This window comes from Rousettus aegyptiacus, unplaced genomic scaffold (assembly GCF_014176215.1).
Source record: "Rousettus aegyptiacus isolate mRouAeg1 unplaced genomic scaffold, mRouAeg1.p scaffold_m13_p_3, whole genome shotgun sequence".
Classification (NCBI taxonomy): domain Eukaryota; kingdom Metazoa; phylum Chordata; class Mammalia; order Chiroptera; family Pteropodidae; genus Rousettus; species Rousettus aegyptiacus.
In genome coordinates, this window is record NW_023416306.1 from 53,009,231 (window position 1) to 53,029,268 (window position 20,038).

The window sequence follows — 20,038 nt, forward strand, 5'->3', positions numbered from 1 at the left end:
GGGGGAAGATTTCAATATATGAATTTTGGGGAGACATAAACATTTGGCTCATAACACTTTATATATCTTTGGCTAGAAAAGATTTTCCACTTTTAATGTGTTTAGTATTTTTTTGCTTACTTGCATTCCTAGCCACAATTTCTCCTTTATGGGGAAGTATTCAATACAAATTCAATCAAAGTCCCTGTCTCAGCTTTAAAAGTTTCCCATTCACATTTTGTGCCTCAAGACAAAAGTATGATTTGTACCTAGTAAATAACAGTTCCTTTAGGTTTTTTTTTTTTTTTCCAAAATGCAAAAGAAAACACTGTACCTTTACTTTTAGAGAAACATAAACAAAAATAGCCTCAAGCTTCCATCATAAATAGGTTTTCTGGTAGGCTGCTTACCTATTTTTACAGTTAGAAACTGCACTGAACATCATGAGAAAATTATCACTTGCATGCTGTGTTATAAATTAATGGCAGGAAGAGGCAATCCAAATAAAAGTTTTGAAATGGTTTGCTCATAGAAACCAAGACCAGTGCTGAAAATTAGTGTTTCAGACATTACCAGCATTTTACTCTTTGATACACTTACAGGGCTCTTTCCCCTAAAGGGATTTAGTTTTGATGGATTATTAACTAAGGACATATTGTATCTGAGGTGATACAGACAAATTAGACTTCTCTTCTAACTCCTTTTAAAAGTCTTGAAATCTATCATTACTTTAAACAGAAGACTTATTTAAGTGGTGTTTTTGGTAATTTTATTACATATGAACTTTTTATTTTTGCTTTGATGTAGCTAATATATTATAGACCTCACTTAGAACATGATGAAAGGAAGGTTAAGGTTACAAAATTGAAATCTTACAAGGCCACTGCCTTAGATCAAAGACTTCAGCTGAAAATAATGGCTACGTTCTGATAATTCATTCTTACAAAGCAATACACTTTTTACCTAACCCCAGGCTACATTATAATGCCTCTTAGCAATATCATGTAACTAGGCAGGTAATAGCACTGAAAGATTTTTAATAACCTTATTGTCCCTTAATCTTAATATCTTCAGTAAGAGTGAGAATTTATAGAAACACTGATATGTCAATGTATAATTTCATAGGTAGTAACATGTTTAATACTCTTCAAAAATGTTTACTCGAGTTAATTTTCTTTTTTTTTAATTGTATTAAAGTTATTGAGGTAGCATTGGTTCAAAAGATTATATGTTTGAATTGCATAGTTCTATAATACATCATCTGTATATTACATTATGTGTTCACCACCCAAAGTCAAGTCTCCTTTCGTAATCACATAGGTAATGATTTCAATATGAACAATATGTTAAGTAATATCTATATCTATATATATATATGTCTAAGTATATACATGTAAATAAATTATACACACACATATATATACACACACAAATACACATACATTAAGCATGAACAATTCATCTAACACCATATTTAACCAGTAGTTACTTATCTATTAAAAACATTATTAAGAAGATAGGAATAAACAAAAACAGCTCCTGAGCATTCCAAATAAATTGTGAAAAATTATATCATAAATTAAAGATAATAAATATTATTCACAAGAAAGTTCTCTACCCCAAATTTTGTTATCTATTTTTTTTTTGTTACCCTTAGCAGGTTAAAATAATCTGATTATGAGGCTCGCTAGAACCTAGTACAATGTCAAAAGCAAGACATTGTAAGTCAGGATCCACACACATACAGATATATAGCATGCATATATACACATCAGGCTTGTTTGCTAAGTATTTAATAAATGACTTATTCTCTTTAATGAATACTAAAGGGATTTCTATTATAAAACCTGATTAAAATTGGTCATAGCAATGACTTTAAGAAATCCCTAAATGATTTTATAGAGTTTGCTTTATAAGGAGGATATGTGCAAACTGTATTTAAGAATGACTTTTTACCCACAAATAGCTACCTGAAGCTTGCATATGTACTCAGACAATTTTTTTTCAGTTCCTTGAGATAGGAATTATATTGGTTTTAAACCTCTCTGACTAATTTTCTTTATCTTTAAATAGGATCATAACACCTACCTTCGGGCATCATTGTAAGAACTATATGATCAAGAACATGAGAGGACAAGCCATAGCTGGGAAAAAATATTTGCAAAAGACACATCTGATAAATGCTATTATCCAAAATATACAAAAACTATTAAAGCTCAGCAATGACAATGAGTAAAAAATGGGCAAAACCCTGAACAGACATCTCAGACAAAGAAGATATTTAGATTGAAAACAGGAATATGAAAAAAAATATTCAATATCACATGTCATTAGGGAATGGCAAATCAATGAGCTACCACTACAAACATAGTAGAATGATGAAAAAGCAAATCACTGACAAGGCCAAATCCTGGCTACGATAAGGAGCAACATAAATTCTCTTTCATTGTTGGTAGAAATGCAAATGTTACAGCTATTATGAAAGACAGTTTGGCAGTTTCTTACAAAACCATTACCATGTGATCCAGCAGCTGACCTGGGTATTTACCTAAATGATTTAAAAACTGATGTCCACATAAAAACCTGCATACAGCAGTTGAGAGCCACTTTATTCACAAGCAACCAAGATATCCTTCAGTAGATGAATGGATAAACTATAGTATACTCATACAATAGAATATCATTCAGCACTAAAAAGAAATGAGCTATCAAGCCATGAAAATAACTAGACAAATCTTAATACACATTACTAAATTAAAGAAAACAATTTGGAAAAAGCTAGTTAATATATTCTTCTAATTATCTGACATTCTTGAAAAGGTAAAACTACAGATAGTTAAAAGATCAGGGGTTGCCATGGGTCGGTGAAAAGAAAGGAATGAATAGGTGGAGCACAGATCATTTAAAGGGCAATGAACCTATCTGTATAATTTCAATAGTGGATATATATCATTAAACATGTGTAAAAAACCATGGAATATACAACTCTTTATATAAACTATAGACTTGGTTGGTAATGATGTGTCAGAGTAGTTTTATGAATTGTAACAAATGCACCACTCTGGTGAAGGGTGTTAATAGTGGGGGAGGCTGTGCAGGGGCAAAGGGTATATGCAAGCTCTCTATATTTTTCTCTCAATTTTGATGTGAACCTAAATATTCTCTAAAAAAAAATAAAGTCTATTATAAAAATAATCAAAATTAGAAAACTGAATGAGAAAATTATGCCAAGTTATTAGCACTATGTTTGGTGCCTGGTGTGCACTCAAAAAATGGCAACTATGTTGAATAGTTAACAGTGTTGAATTCTTAACACTTAGTAAAGAGCCTGACATATAATAGGTGCTTGGAAGATAATGTTACTAAGTAAATGAAACATCTAATCTTCCAGCTATGTCAAATAAATAAATAAACATCAACATTATAATAGAAATTGAGACAATTATTTCTGATTTCAAATTTTGCTTTCTAAAAATTGTATAACCAAGGTATGTATTGCTGACAACTTCATCATTGTCTTTTTATTGGAAGAATTTTTTATTCTAATAATACATGAAAGACATATGGAGCATACATTGATCTAGGACCATAGATCTGTCACATTGCAACAAACCAACGAGCCGTCATCTTCCTTTGACAGTGGTTGACCCATATACTTTATAGGATAAGGCAAATCCACAAACCTTCCATAAAGCACTTAATTGGGCAGTGCAACATAATACGCTGGGACATTTTTCCCTGACCTAAAGAGAGAATGTGACCTGACCGTCCTTACATATTGAATCCAGGTAAGTGGAGCCCATTTGACTTTTATGCTTAATTTCTTTTTGAACCTTGTCAAGTTATTTACTTCCAGAAACTATCTGGAAATACATTTTGTGAGATCACAAATCTATATGTTACAAATGCTACTATCTTTTCTTTTAGTGATAGTAATTTCAGCAATTATTTAAAGGAAACAATCTATCCAACCAAATTAGAAAATCTGGTCACGAAAGTTTATTTTTAAAAATATTTTATCTTAATATAGCTAGGTATTTGCCTTTTATTTGTTTGGCCTAATTGCTATGTGCTGACATTTTTGTCCTTCAAAGCATTTCATGTAAATCATAACTGGTCCAAGAGAGAATAGCAGAGGGATTACAGAAGTACATGGTCATAAGAACATATGATTTTGGAATTTCTTTTGCATTAGATTGGAAGCCATTGGAGGGTTTAGAGTAGAGGAGTGACATGGCTTGGTTTATATGTTAACAGGACCATCTTGTCTCTGTGGAGAACAGACTATAGGGAGGCAAGAACAGTAAAAGGAAAGGCACACACAAGGACACAGGTAAAATGATTTTTCAGTATCCCAGCAATAGATGATGGTGACCTGGTTCAACGAATAATAAAGGTAGTGAGAATAGTGGTATCTTGAATATAGTTTAATGGACAGTATTTCCTACACACTAGATGTGAATTGTACTTGGGATGTGTAATGTAGAAAAGAAAGACACCAAGGTGAATGTATAACTCTTATTACATATGATATGCTTTTAGAAACTCATAGTTACAGTAATATGATCATGTGTGCGCATCCTAAGAAATGAACACTTTATCAAAATCTTGAAAATAAAAAACACCCCATGAGTTCTTGGGCTTCACATATTCAAGCATATAATAAATTGCTTTCCAATTCTTTACCTTGCTCATATTCCCACATACACACACATTATGTGTAGAAAACTAACAATCTTCAAAAATCCTAAATAAACTTATAGGCTTTTCCCTTCTTTCTGATATGATAACCCTAGAAACAGATTTGGAAACTTCTACTTTTACCAATGCTAGGATTCATCTCTTTGTTGTCATCATGTGTCGTGTTTAAATAGTGACTTTCAATAACTAAGAATTTTAAAGATTTCATGGGCGGCTTAGTAAGGAAATATTTTATTCAGGTAACTATCTAATGTCCTCTTTTGTTATTAATAAATCACCACATAATTTTCCCAAAAGAAATACAGCTTCCTATGTTAAAAAGGAAAATTAAAAAACTAATATATTAAACAATGTTCCTGCATGTGGGGGCCCAATTAAATTAAAAACATATGCTATATATTTTCAATAAAAGGTCACTTGGATGTTTTATAAAGAATCAAGATGGACATATCCCTTTCTTTTTCCTATGCACACCATTTTCTAATAAAGACCCCATTTTACATAAATGATAATTAAAACTAATTCTATAAAAATACTGTTCAGTAACTAAAAAGTAGTTATTTTTAAATCTAGCATTCTGACTGAATTAAACTGTATATTTTAAAACCTGATATTAGTTTGTATTCAGTCTCATCTCACTCTTCAAATGTTTTTGAAATCATATTTTTCAATGCTTCAATCATGAAGCAATTTTATTTTCTATGGATAAATAATTGTTATCTTTTAACAATTCCACTAATTTATGGTATCATTAGACAATGAGAATACTTATGAGTTATTTACCTGTATAGAATATGTATATATGAGTTTATGTGTCTGCATTTGTCTTTTCAGTACTGCACGTGAAAACTAAACAAGAACGACGAAAAAATATCTAACTTGTTTGCTATTCATCTAGGTTCTTACACATAATGCTAGGCATACAATAGGGTTTGGAGAAGAGTCGCGATATATGATTTACATTTTAATCATCTAAGGAAAGAAGAAAGAGAAGAAAGAAGTGAGAGAAAGAAAGAAGGAAGAAGGAAGAGTAGAAAGGAGAGGAGTTAAGAAAAGAAGGAAGACTGTGGGAATAAGAAGAGGAAAATTTGAATGTTTGTTTCAGCTTAGTAAAAATATATATATTATATATATAAATATATACATTTATATATAAATATTGAATAATTATAATATATAAATTAAATATTATATATAATAGTAAATAGCAATATATGCACACAGGCACATACATATACATATGTATGATATATAATATCTATAATTCTTGATCTAATTTAAAGTATAATGATGACCAATTTTATAGAAGTAGTCAAATATCACCATGCTACATAAGAAATTACAAAATAGCATTCTTCTATTCAAGACTAAAGAATTGTAACATTCTAATATTTACATATATTATTATTGAATCTCTTACATGAGCATCATGACAAACCTATTATCTATTTATTATGAAAGTGACATTCAACTCTATACGTAGTAGAAAAGAAAAACTGTTCAAGTACATACATTAAGTAGTAAAATTGAAAAACTGCAATTGCATTTCCCCAAAGAATGCAATCATGATCATTTTATTTGCAACACATTACTGCTGTAACAGCAATAGGCTTCTCTTTAAAACATTCTGTGCTATAAATAAGCAATACTGTATGGAGAAAACAATCAACAAGGATATAAGAGCCAAGTATTGCTATGGTATACCTTATTATTTTACGCCATATGGAGCAATACTGTTTTCTTTCTCTGTTAAAATATTTGAATAGCTTCACCATGAAAAAGCTGGACAAACATTTTCAATTACCACATCAATAGATTCCTTATGTAAGCAAAATATGCACCGTACAAAGTAAGATTCCTAAAAGACAAAGTAAAATGTCCAAACATAACTAGAACACACATATCTAGTTAAGATTTGTTCTCTTTTAGAATTATATAAATTAATGATGACTGATTGGTCCAAGGTATTTAAATCACTGGGATTTGGTGTGTTTTGCATGATGCTTAGCTTAGTCTACCTCATTTCATAGTTTGTTCTATATATGTATTATCTGTCATTAAACTATAGTGCTCAAGAGCAAAGATTTACAGCTGTGTTTATTCTCAATGAAGTTCCTACCATAATAATCTATAAATCTCATCTGCTTTAACTAAGGCAACAATCAAATTTACTTTTTCCCTTTGTTTATGAGTTTATACAAACATTACTTAGTATACAAACTTACATACTGTAATATTTATCTAATTGGGAAATATATAAGTAGCAAAAGTTGATATTAAAAAATAAGGTAGCATGTGCTTTTATATGCATACAGATATTATAACTAGTGATTTTATAATTAAAAGCTCAGAATTGAAATTAAATGTTGGAATAGGTTGATATCATCAATCCACTTCTCTCTTTCCATGTCTCCATGTTACCCGACAATGTCATAAAAAGAAAACACTTATTTTTAAACAGATTTAGATAATTATGCTGACTAATATATAGCAATAAAATACAATCATTAAAGATATCTATATATGATGTTATTGGGTATATTAAAAAATTTAATTTCATTTTAATACTTAGTAAAGGCATTTAGAATTCAATGTAAGCAAAGAAAAAGTGATATCATCTCAATAAGATAGTTTTAAGATAGAAATTCAGCCTGGACTGACAGAAACAAGTTTATATGCTTAACTTATTTATCCGTCTTCTCAAAGGCAGCTCAAATGTAAACCAAAGAGAATTACACTTTCAACTCTAACAAATTCTTACTCTACTATTGCCTATATTGTAATGTCACCATAGAACCCATTTTCTTCCATCAAAAACAGGCTTTATATTGGACATCTCTCTCTCTTTTTTCCTTTTTCACAATGACCACTAAGGTTTGAATTCAATTTTTAATTCATTCATTGGTAAAAATGACATAATAATAAGTGTTTTACAGAAATGTAAATATATATATACATAATGATACTTAATATTCTCATCTAATGGTTTTGATTAAAAATTGTAACAGCTGATTAAGTTCATATTTTAGATGTCAAAAGCAAAGTTTAAAGTGCAAGATTATTAATCTTGTTGCTAATGTAGAGCTGAGTTTGAGTAATTTTAAAAATAAAATTTTACGAACTCACAGAAATTTATTCTACACAGATACTATATCATGAATTTTAGTGGAATATAACTTTTATTTATATTACTGTAGGTTATGTTAATTTATTTTAAGTAACCTATATTTATATATGTGTATATAAACATTTACACACAGTAAGACAAGGCAAGCTATGCATCTAAGGACAAGAAAGCTTGGATTGTTTGTAATGCATCCATTACACACAGTGTTTACAATTAAAATTTTTAAAAAAATTTAGTCTACGGTCTTGCCACCCTGAACAAGTCTGATCCTGTCTGATCTCGGAAGCTAAACAGTGTTGGGCCTGATTAGTACTTGGATGGGAGACCACCTAGGAAGACCAGGTAGTGAAGGCATAAAAATAAAAAATAACAGATTGTAAACTGACAAGGTCCTTGCAATTTGTGAGGTCAACCAAGGGTTGCCTCACCTAAAAATAAATACATAAATATGAAAAAAAATTCTAAAGAATATGAGTCCTAAATCTTGGTATATTCAGAAATCATTACCGACAGTGATAAACATCTGTGAGCTTGATAATCACTGTTGAAGCATTATTGATACACGAATATAAGAATCTTTTTCTAAAGGATATCTTTAGTCTTTAAAAATTGCTTCTCTTCTCATATATTAACTACATTTATGAACTATACTAGAATTCAATGCTCATAAGAAACCAGATTTGACATCTCTGCGCGGACATGCAATTAGATCAGCTCTTTTTTTATTTTAATCCTAATACAAGGGTTTCTAATTTAAGCATTCAAACTAAATTGAACCCTATAAGGTCTGTCAATTTCATCCACAAAGCTCTTTTGTTAGACAGTTCCATCAAAAGTTAGACAATTCGTTTTACTAGGAAAAGAACTGATCAGTAGAAAAATAAATTGTATCCTTAATGCATGGACAGATCACTGGATTACTGCTAATGTATTATTAGTCAAGCAGAATCTCCTTTTGAAGGAGCCTTGCAGTCCATGTCATAAACTGATTAAAAATCAGTGAGCAAGTAGTTTCTACCTTTGTCATATATTAATGAGAAACCATCTACCCTGGAACATTTTTCTGAACTAGTAACATTTAGCTTCCTGAAACTAGACCATAGTAGAGCTGTGTAAGCACAAAAAAAGTTTTCCCCACCAGTCTTTAGTATAGAAGGTTATATTTTAAAATTTAATTTATTTCAATTAGTTAAAACATTTTTATATTTGATTGTCAGTCTTCATACTCAAATTCTTAGACATGGGCAAGTAATAAAACAATATTGTTGGGAGCTGCGCCCTTGGTTTCTCAAGCCCTCAGGCTGTGAGAACCAAACCCATGATAAACAAGTCTTTCCGAGAAGCTGGCTGACCACCAAAGGTGCTGATAGTCTCCTGCTCTCCCCCCCACCTCGTACTTCCCCCTGTCCTTACCGCTCCTCACACCACCAGCTGAAGACCAATCATATTGCAACAGGTACCCTTTGCCTGCCCCCCTTTGTTCTTGCCGTATAAATATGTTTGTTATCCAAAAATAAAATTTGAGGCTTGATCAGAATACTGTCTTGCCTCCACTCTTTTCTCTCGTCCGTGTCACCCCTCTTTAGGTTGGGTTCTCCTCGGTTCTCCCACCAAATAACCGGTCCCGCTGGCGGGACACAATATCACAGTACCACTCTTTTCTTTGTGTATGCATATTTGTTGATAGTAAGCAGGAGGAAGGAAAGGGCATTGTGTGTGTGAGAGAGAGGGAGTAAAGAAAGAAGAGAGACAGAGAGAAGGAGAGAAAGAATGAAAAAGGGGAGGAAGAAGGAAGGGAAGGAGGTAGAAAATAAAAATTATTTAAAAAGTAACATCTATACAAAAAGGTATCTGACTCAAAAAGATGAATAACTACCTTCCAGTAATGAATAAAAGCCTTAAAATGGGTTATTTAAAAACCATAAGTGATCAATGGACTGACAAATGAGGCATAAATATATAGTATTCATTAATATTTCTCTTCAATCTGTTTGAGCTCTACACGCTTACAAAATAGTTGTTAAATGATATCACATCAAAGTGAAATATTTTTAGTGAACAGACAAAATGGGTTTTTAAATTTAATGTCAAAAATATATAAATTGTCACTGTGATAGGGCATGGAAGAAGGAGAACTAACACTGATTGAAGACTACTTTCTGGTATTTTGGTTTTCTATGCATATGGGATCCTAAATATTGCATTAAAGATATTGAGTTTTCATGAAGAAAAGATCTTACACAGAGCTTCTCAGGTAGTAGATGAGATAAGTACTCAAACTAAGCCTGCAGTTTGCTAAGGACCATTCCTCTTTTTAGTACATCCCCAGGTCCTACATGTAAGACAGCTAAAATCGTACCATTTCAATTCATTTATATTTTTTCCCTACATCACATTAAAGATATTATTATAAAGTCTTCAAATGATTGTTTCTTTAATAAAATATTTCTTTGGTGGTACTGAGATAAACTAAGGACTTTACCCACCAAAGTGAAGGAAGCATATTACCAAGAATTGAACTGGTTACTTAAGTGGTATGCTATAATTCAAATGTCTTTTTTTTTTTACTTGTTTTAATAACCGATGAATGGATATAAGGTTTGAAAAGAGTAAAGATATAAAATATGATGGGACCAAAGTCATACGTCTTCTCAAGTTTTAAAGAAGCAGGTATTGTGTTTACAAAAATTTAAATGATGTTGTCAATTAGTTGGTATTAATTTTCTGGAGGTAAGTCTTCCAATAGCTATTCACATATCAAAATTCTACATCTAGGTATTTATTCCAAAAAAATAAACATGTATGGGATGATAACTGAAGCCCTATTCATAATATCAAAAAAGGAAGCAACAAAGTATACACTGGTAATGAATCAGCTAATTAAAATATTGTACCTTTGTAAAATGTTATATTGTACAGCCATTAACAGGGCAACATAGATATATTTATTGACACTTCAATTAGTCTATGACACATTGTAGAGCTGTTTTAAAAACAACAAGCACATAAATCATAATCCTATTTCTGTGACATGCATACTTCTATCTTTCATAGAAAGAATATTCAACTAGAACATTGTCTCTCTCTACTGGGAGTTTGTGTGGTTTTTGCTTTCTTTTCTTATTAGTTAAAATTTTAAAGTTACACACAACTCAATTTTACAAATATAATGACAATAGTTAAAAAAGCAAAATACTACTATTCCTGCTACTAATATTAATAATGATAATGGGATATGCAACTTAAGTCATTGACCTTGTATTTAATCAGATGGCAAATTTTGTTAATTCAGTCTTCACAAGCCTTATCTTTTAGTTTCTATTCTAGTTAAGGCCTTTATTTTATTTCAAACATACTGCTGCAGTAGTCCCTCATCTCTCTACCTAGTTTATTTCCTCTTTAATAAATTCAATACATAGCCATTCTAAAACCAAGAGATGGTGGAGCTATTATCATAATAATAATAATAATAATAAAAGAATGACTTAAGTAGAATGTTAAGACCAATATCAGATTCCTTCTACTACCTGCTTTTTTCCCTTAATTCCTCCCCTCCTTTGCTATGGCTACAAAGCTGCATACGAATCGTCAGCAAAAGTATATGGTATGGGCCATTTGAACTACTAATAAACATTTTTACTATTGAAAAATGAACAAGACACATAATTTCTCTTTAAACGTATTTCATGTTTACTTACACAGTACAAATGCAATGAACACAAATATCTCAGTTTGTCCTTTGTAATTACTTTACAATCTGATTCCTTTATAGTTTTATTTCTTCTTCACTCACTTTTCTCCAAGCGCTTCATTGACAACTGATTTACTCAGGCTGGTAAACCCCAATTCACCTTCTCTAACTCTAATAATTGTTTTCTTACACCAATTTGTCCTCTTGCAGCAGTGCTTTCTTCAACCATTTCCACCTCTGTCAAAACTCTCCATATTTCTACTCGAATTCTTGCTCAAATTCTATCCTTTCTCTAAACCTTTTGAGATTATCAAATTCATGATTAACCTCTCTCATTATCACATGCCAAAAAAAAATGTTTTACTTTTCTAAGTCCTTAACAGTGTCTTAATAAATAATTGAATGAATCTGTGAATATTGTGACCAGAGCCAGCAAAACTGCTCCCCCATCTCTCCCTGGTTTTCACAAATATCATGATAGTGTATGTTAACACATTTCACAAAATACACAGCATTAAAAATGCAAGACATTATTAGTTTAATTATAGGTAGTAGTATTATTTTCTACTCCTTATAGACTGGTTCTATACTTAAAAGTGAATTCATTTAACAGTCAAGAGATTTTCAGAAATGATACAAGTGCTGGCAGCAAAGGCTGATCACCTAGAAGCAACAACTGGACAATCAGATATTGGAGTAGCGGACAAATCCTGGCAAACACCTAAGGAGCTGGTTTTCAAATATTAGTATGTCTCTGAGTCATTTCTGATACTTTAAAAATGTAGATTTTCCAGTATGTCAGCCAGAAATAGTTATTCAGAGTGGAAGAGGGAAGTAGTAATCAGCACTTTGTCAAGCATCCCATGTGACTTTGCTGCATGATGTCTGGGGTTCCTGCTTTTCAAAACATTCCCTTAGAAATGGAACACTTGCAATTATTTCTAATAAGGATTTATGGCCTACATAAGATTATTAAAGCAACCTGGAGCGAAACAAAATTCTTATAAAATGGGCAGACTATTGTCAACTTTTCGGATCAGAGCTATGATCCTAGCTCTGATTTTGAATCATCGGATCAGAGAATCAAATAATAGTTTGCTTTATCAAAGCTAAAACAAAACAATCCCCATAAAGCTTTTGAATAATAAGCCCTCAGGTCTCACTCATGGAAAGCAGAAGAAGCTCTTAAAACAAGAACTGATTATAAGCAAGACTGATAAAAGGAAATTAATTCTAGTGTCATTGTTTTTTCCTTATGCAACACTATTAAACAACCATCTGGACCTGACAATTTATTTCTTAAATGGTCTTCAGCAAGACTTCTTATTTCCTCTCCAGAATTTTTTTTTTAAGTTTTTTTTTTGTGAAGGATTTTGCTTATTGGTGGAAATTTTTGCTAATTGCGATATTCAAAGTCTAAATTAGGTCTGATTTGGTTACCCTGGGACATACAATATGAGTATTTTGTATTAATCCTTAAATGCCTTCTTAATTACTATTGCCTTTTTAGTACATTGTTTATCATTTTTCTTCTAAATGGATTCAATTAAGTTTTGATTGGCCTTTTTTTCCCCCCTCTGAAATTATAAACTAACTCTTATCTTCTTTGTTCTTAATAGATTTGTTCATTCAGCATAAAGGGAAATTCAATTGTGCTAAACATTTAAACCATAAACTTGCCCCTGGCATTTGTTAATACTCTAAAGGTACTTCTACCTATTTTTTTTTTAAGCTCTTAATTAGTTCAGCTAACTGATTGTATTTTCCTTCCAGATTGATATGATTTTACAAACTCAGGACACCAATGTTAATAATGGTTCCTATAAACTGCCTTCACTTTCTCCTCCATTTCCAACCTTATGAAAATCTACTGTGAGAGGAAATACCTCTTTGAGGACCAATCTTAAAAGTAAGACTTGAATGACATTTTGATTCAGATATTTCTTATAAGTTAAGTCTTGATGACCTCCTATTGCAACATAATAGTGAAGTGATAAATTAATAGATTTGTTTGCTTTCCCTGTTTTCTCCAATGGCAGTAAGAGGCAATTTTAACTTCCACAGCTTCTGAGATGCACAAGGAACACAATAAACAAAGATTCTATTGGTAAAATTGATAGTACGTACTATTCCTGATTGTTATGTAATTAGTTCTGAACCAAACACAGATAATCTACTCTCTATCATTAAGGAATTGATATTATAAAAAGAGGTCTCAGAGATCAAAGTGGTGCATCAAACAGAGATCCTGAAATGATATGTGTGTGCTTTAGAAGGAATGGATGAACATCATTTTTAAGATGTCATTTTAAAACTAATTTTAAAAATAGATGTAATTCTAATGTCTGTTTAAGTATTGAAAACTGAGTTTTTAAACTTGTCAAAATATCAAGTTATTGAACTATCTGAAAATAAACTGTGCCTTAGTTAAACATTTAGTCTATAAATTAAAAATTTTATTATATTTTTGTAAGAGAAATTTTCATAAATAAAAACTTAAATTTTCATAGAAACTTGGCCAATTAATTAACATAAAGAATCTTCCATATCATTTTTATAACTAAAATTTGTCCATCTAAAACAGTGAAACAGAAATAATCTTTATGATAAGAATTTTGAAGATCATGTATGAGGATATTAAAGTTAGCACTGACAATTTAGATACTATTTATACATATATGTGTTTATAGCCATGTGTCCATTAAGATACATTCATAATCCAACAATATTATGAACTGTAGTGTTAATTCATTCATCATTGCTACTTATAAATATTCTATTGTTCCTTTCATTTTATTTTAGCCTATTTTCAATATTTCATCAGATAGAACTAAAAATTTAAACATCAGACAGTAAATTAGAGCAATATTTGACAGGGAATTACGAATAATTTGTGTTGAACTAAAAATAAATATAAGATTATAAAAAGTGTGTTTAATATGGAAGAACTCAAAGCGACAACTGGAGTAGCTGAGAGGAGAGACAGTTGCCACAAATATGCCTGCAAGAAACATTCAAATCAAATGAGTCTACGATTAGGGAGTTTGTATGAGGTCTAATGGGAAGAATAAAAATTGCCATAGTATATTAAACCATCAGGACTTGTCAGAGATATATTTGAAAGAGTGAGACACCTTTTACAGCTTGTGTAACTGCTGTGAAAAAATGAATCACATAGACTGACTGCTATGGGGGAGGAGATGCTGTCATTAACAGGATTACAGGATAAAGCAAGAAAAACATTACTTATTTCAATATGTAAATAAAAAAAGCATATCGTTCTACATGATTCCATATTATAAACACAATAGAATTATCTGAGAACAGTTATAACAAATCCAAATAAGCATAATTATTAGTAAATTCTATTATCTAGGTTAAAAACTATTTCTTAATAAACTAGAAAACATTGATAGCTGAATTGCAAATAAAATATTTAAAAATTTAAAACTGCCCATATAAGTGGATCGATATAATGATCTTATTTATATTTAGATATTCCTTATTTTCTGTCTGCTGCTATAAGTACTTTTTAAAATATTAACTCATTTAATACTCAAAATAATCCCATAAGAATACACTATTACTATTCTTATATCACATATGAGTAATAGAATCACAGAGAAATTATGTATCTTGTTTGATATCATAGAGCTAATAGATGACAAAGATGGAATTTCTAAGCAATTTAATCCTGGGGCTCATGACCTGAACAGTGAGCTACCTCGCAGAGAGAATGAGATCAAAACTATATTTTGAAATGCATCTATTTAGCAATCTATTCCCTCAATTTACTCTTTATAGAAATCCTGAAAGTTAATAACCCATTTTGTTATGTATTTATATGTTGTTCTGCTAATTTTAATTATTCTCCCATTAGACTGTGAGCTACAGGTAGAAAAGAGCATGTCTGTTTCACCTGCCAAGATATACTTTTAGCCTATTAAGTTGCTTAACTCAGAGGAATTATTTTAAAATAGCTGTTAATTAATGTTGACATGAATAATCTCATTACCAGATAGAAATTTTACTTTGAGGAAAAAGGCATGCTAGGAACACTGAGGGTTCCTTCCACTGGGAACAACTAAAAACCACATATCACATATTATGATATGCATAATATATGCACATATTTTATCATATAAAATTGCATATATAGAGAGGTAAATAAGATACATTTATAGACATATATTTATGATATAGATACAGATATACAAATATATATTTTGTTGTTGCCGTTGTATTGCTGGGTTTACATGATGTTACCAAATTGCCAATGCTGTAAAAACAAACCTCCATATTCATGAAGAGAAATTAGAGCTATGAACTGTGATAGTAAACAAACACAAAAAGGAAGGTTATTTTGAGGGTAAATTTTAGTATTAGTATCACAGAGAAATTAAGTAATTTGGCTTGATATCACAAAGCTAATAAATGACAAAGATATGGCAGTATGTAAAAGCAAGTTTAATTTGTATGTAAAGGGAAATCAAAGAGTGATAGATTAAACTTAAGACTCTTCAAAAGACTAAAGTGATATATGTCTATAGTGTCCTCTGGCTCCTGGAGAAACAAACACAAATCACTTCTAGAGAAAAAAATTCTACCAGAAAAAGGGAAGAAACTTTAGGTAGTCAACAGGCTAAGAAAAATCAAATATGAACCTCTAGACAAAATAGATATGCTATTTGAGAGACATACATATACAAAAGCAAAAAGATTGAAACTAAAGGATTTCAAAATATAAGCCTGTCAAATACATACCTAAAAATTCTGTCACCTACATTAATATTAGACAGAATAAACTTATATTAAATGATTTTTCAATGTAGAAAGTAACATTATATTATGATAAAAGATTAAATTTACTAAGAGGATGCAACAATTCTAAATATATATGCATAAAATAAAAAGAATTTGATAACTATAAAAAGAAAAAAGCATGCTTTATATCACTGGTGGCTAGGGTGAGATGAGGGAAGTGGACTGGCAAATTTATCATAAAATGAGAAATATAAACCCACTTCTCTCAACTGTGAGGGGTCATACAGACAACAAAAATAGTTAAATTATAGAAAGTTTGAAGAATATAATATCAGACTTATTTTGGAACATATGAACTATGTAGAATCCTATATACAAAACTAGAAAAGGAATTCTTCTCATGTCAAATTCATAATCAACATTTATAAAAATTAACCGCACTCTACCCATTAAACAACTCTAGAATACTTAAGGGATTTTGGCAATCACAGTATGGCAGCACATAAATTATAAGTCAATAATGAAAGAGAACCTATTAGAAAATCTCTTTATATTTTGACACTAACCGCTTTAAGATATCTCATGAGTCCTTAAAGAACACATTTAAAGTTATTTTGAACTGAATGACTAAGAAATTTCTTGGTTTCAAAATCTGCAGCATGCAGTAAAAGAACTCCCATAGTAAAGTATAGACTTAAATGCTCATGATGGAAAAAAGGAAGAATGACTAGAAAGTAATTGGTTAATGCCCAATCCATAAATGAGAAGAAGGAACATCAGGACAGACCCCTCTCCCAAACAATCAAATAGAAAATGGTAATGCAAAAAAAATCAAAGGTAAAGTTAGTTCTTTACAAGCATAATAAAAAACATTAAATAATTAAAAATGATTAATTAGGATTTTAAAAAATAAAAAACTATTCAATAATAATGATTTTTAAAGACACCAATACAGATGATATAGATTAAAATTTTTTAAAAAATTAAAAACAAAAATTTATTTTAGTAATTTAAAAATGCAGATGCAACAAAAACTTAAAGTAATATAACTTATAAAATTTGCTTAAGAATAAGTGGAAAAATCTGAATTTTATTATAAAGAAAACAATAAAAATAGCAGGTAAAAATAATTGTACTGGTGCATTCTATCAAAATAACCAGATCATTCCAGATACTTAAAACAGAGAGACAATTTCACAACTCATTCTTTGAAATTAATATGACCTTAATATGAAAAAATAAAGAACACTATGAGAGAAGGAAATTATACCCAGTTTTACTTATAATCATTGATGCAAGCATTCAAAACAAAATATTAGTCAATTAAACCTAACAATAAATAAAAATAGTAAGACATCATGGCCAAGTTTATCACATTATTCCAAATTTACCGCATGAACAGATTTAATAATAAAAAGGTAATTACCTCAAAATATACTATAAAACATTTTATGTAATCTAATATTTCATCCTTAAAAATTTCTAGATAAGTTAGAATGTAAATAAGAATATTTTATGATTCTAATTAGATACATTAAGGATAACTACTAAAAATCAGAGTAAACATCATTGTCGATGGGAAAATGTTAACGCCGTTCATTTGGCAATCATGGTGGCTACTCAGGTTTGCATCTCCCCATGAAGCCTCCGAAAAAATAAAAACTCAAAAAATAAAACTCCAAAAATAATAAATGTTCTTGTCATAGCTAGAGGGGTCCCCAACTTTAAAACAACTGAATATAGAAAAAGAAAAAAAAATCACTAAGTTCTAATAAAAGACCTTTAAACTCCTGTCAGATTCGTGATGACCAAATGCAGTGTGCGAAACTGCAGGCAAAGAGAGAATAGGGGACGAAATGACATCTAAAATCACTCTAAAACTAATGCCAGAAAGAGAAAATCACCATGTGTAAAAATACTCTCCACAACTCTCCACCTGACCTCCCACAAAAAAAAAAAAAAAAAAAAAAAAGGTTCCTGGTAGATGAGAGTTCTGATGCAAGTAAAGCATGCCTAATTTGAAAACGCAGTCTTCAGAGTTTACTTGAGAGTCAAAGTTGCAAAAAAAGGATTAGAAGTCTTTTGGCAATTAAATAGTGAAGGGATAAAGAAACCAAAGGGGAAAACCGATTGATTGAAAAGTAATATAATAACTTATTATTTCTCTCCCTCTTCCTTCCCCTCTTTACTTCCTCCTCCTCCCAACACCCCGCTAAGACACAAACACTCTGCTATACACTAAAGAGGGCAACTTGACCTAGGAATCTTGCAACATACATATGAATTCATGCACATAAGATAAAAGCTAAGCAAAGATGTTGGATGTCTAATCAATAAATAAGATTTACCTATAGAATGCACAAACTATCAAAAAGCATAGCTTTAAAAGTAGAGCCCATGTGTCACCTGATGGAAATATACACTAGCTATAAATTGATCTGGCTGAAAATTTATGATCAAAGGATCAGTTACTTCTATGATTAAGTAACAATTTACAGAGGAATGCTTAAAACAACTTCACAGGATAGCATCTGCAAATTCTAACTGTGGAAACTTTTACAAAGGAGGCACTTAAGAACAGGCCAAACTAGTTGGGTGTCCTAGATTCTTCGACTTCATACTAACTAACAGAATACCATAAAATAAAAATAACCAAAAGTGGGAGGGCTTGATCTGCCAATTCAATTGTACTTCAGTGACTTGAACATAATTTCATTAAAAACAAAACGAAAGTGTAAGAAATATTTGTTTCTGCCAATCTTTCTAGAACTCCAGAGAGTTTGTCAATAATTTTCAGAATAAATAACAGCACACAGGAGTAAAATAGTGTGTTTACTCAAATAGCAAAATTGACATAAGATATGCACAACTGTCAAAAGAGTATCTGAATACATCTCTTGCTTTGGAATATGAAATAATGAATGTTTATTTCTGTGGAGAATAATATTTTAAAAATATTTTCAAGTTTCTCCAAGATAAATACGTTATCAGGGTAACAATGAATACTGTTAAGATTTGCTTACATTTGACAGTTATATGACTCCCAATAGCTTCTCAATCTCATAGATATTTATTTCAAACAATCCTGTCAAGGTAATTTTTTATCACAGCTATTTTCCACTTAAAATGATAAAAAGACTTTATCTTCTATAATCTACTAAAAGTTAAATTTTCTGATTTGCAACTAGAATATTTAAAAGTGAGACCCCAAAGTATGGAATTCATATTTAAGTATAATGCTTTGGAAATTAGAAAACAAACAGAAAGCTCATTCTGGTATCATCTGTACCTCAAGACCAACCAGAAATTATACAACAACAATTTTTTTTTTTTTACAAATTGATAGAATTATTAGTAGTTCTAAATAAAAGTTTATAACACAAATTATTTTATTACAATCATTTGGTGAGCCTCTATTAATGAGAAATAATCTTATATACAGTCCCCAAAGTGATAAATTCAATGTTGAAAGATATTTTACCAGATAATTGTATAGAGATATTATACAAATTATACAAAGATGTATACTAGTTCATTTGTTTTAGCTTCTAAATTTACTTACTCTTATTTCATCTTTTCTTATTATTCTTTGTAATTAATGTACCACATATATTTTTTTACTATTGGCTATATATTTTTAATCTGAGGTGTTGATAGTCTGATTGAAAGCTATCATTCTCTGTAGGAATTATAAAGATGGCTTATAATCTATTAATACTTCACTCATCTCAATATGATAAATTATTATTAATTATTAGAATATTGTATTAAAATAA

At 30.4% G+C, this 20,038-nt stretch overlaps 1 protein-coding gene and 1 pseudogene across 39 annotated transcripts in view; one reads left to right on the forward strand and one right to left on the reverse strand.

Annotated features, from left to right (window-relative positions):
* Positions 1–20,038, reverse strand: part of PTPRD (protein tyrosine phosphatase receptor type D) — a 1,934,582-nt gene that overhangs the window by 1,145,876 nt on the left and 768,668 nt on the right. The window lies entirely within an intron of this gene.
* Positions 8,043–8,161, forward strand: LOC118600663 (annotated as a pseudogene).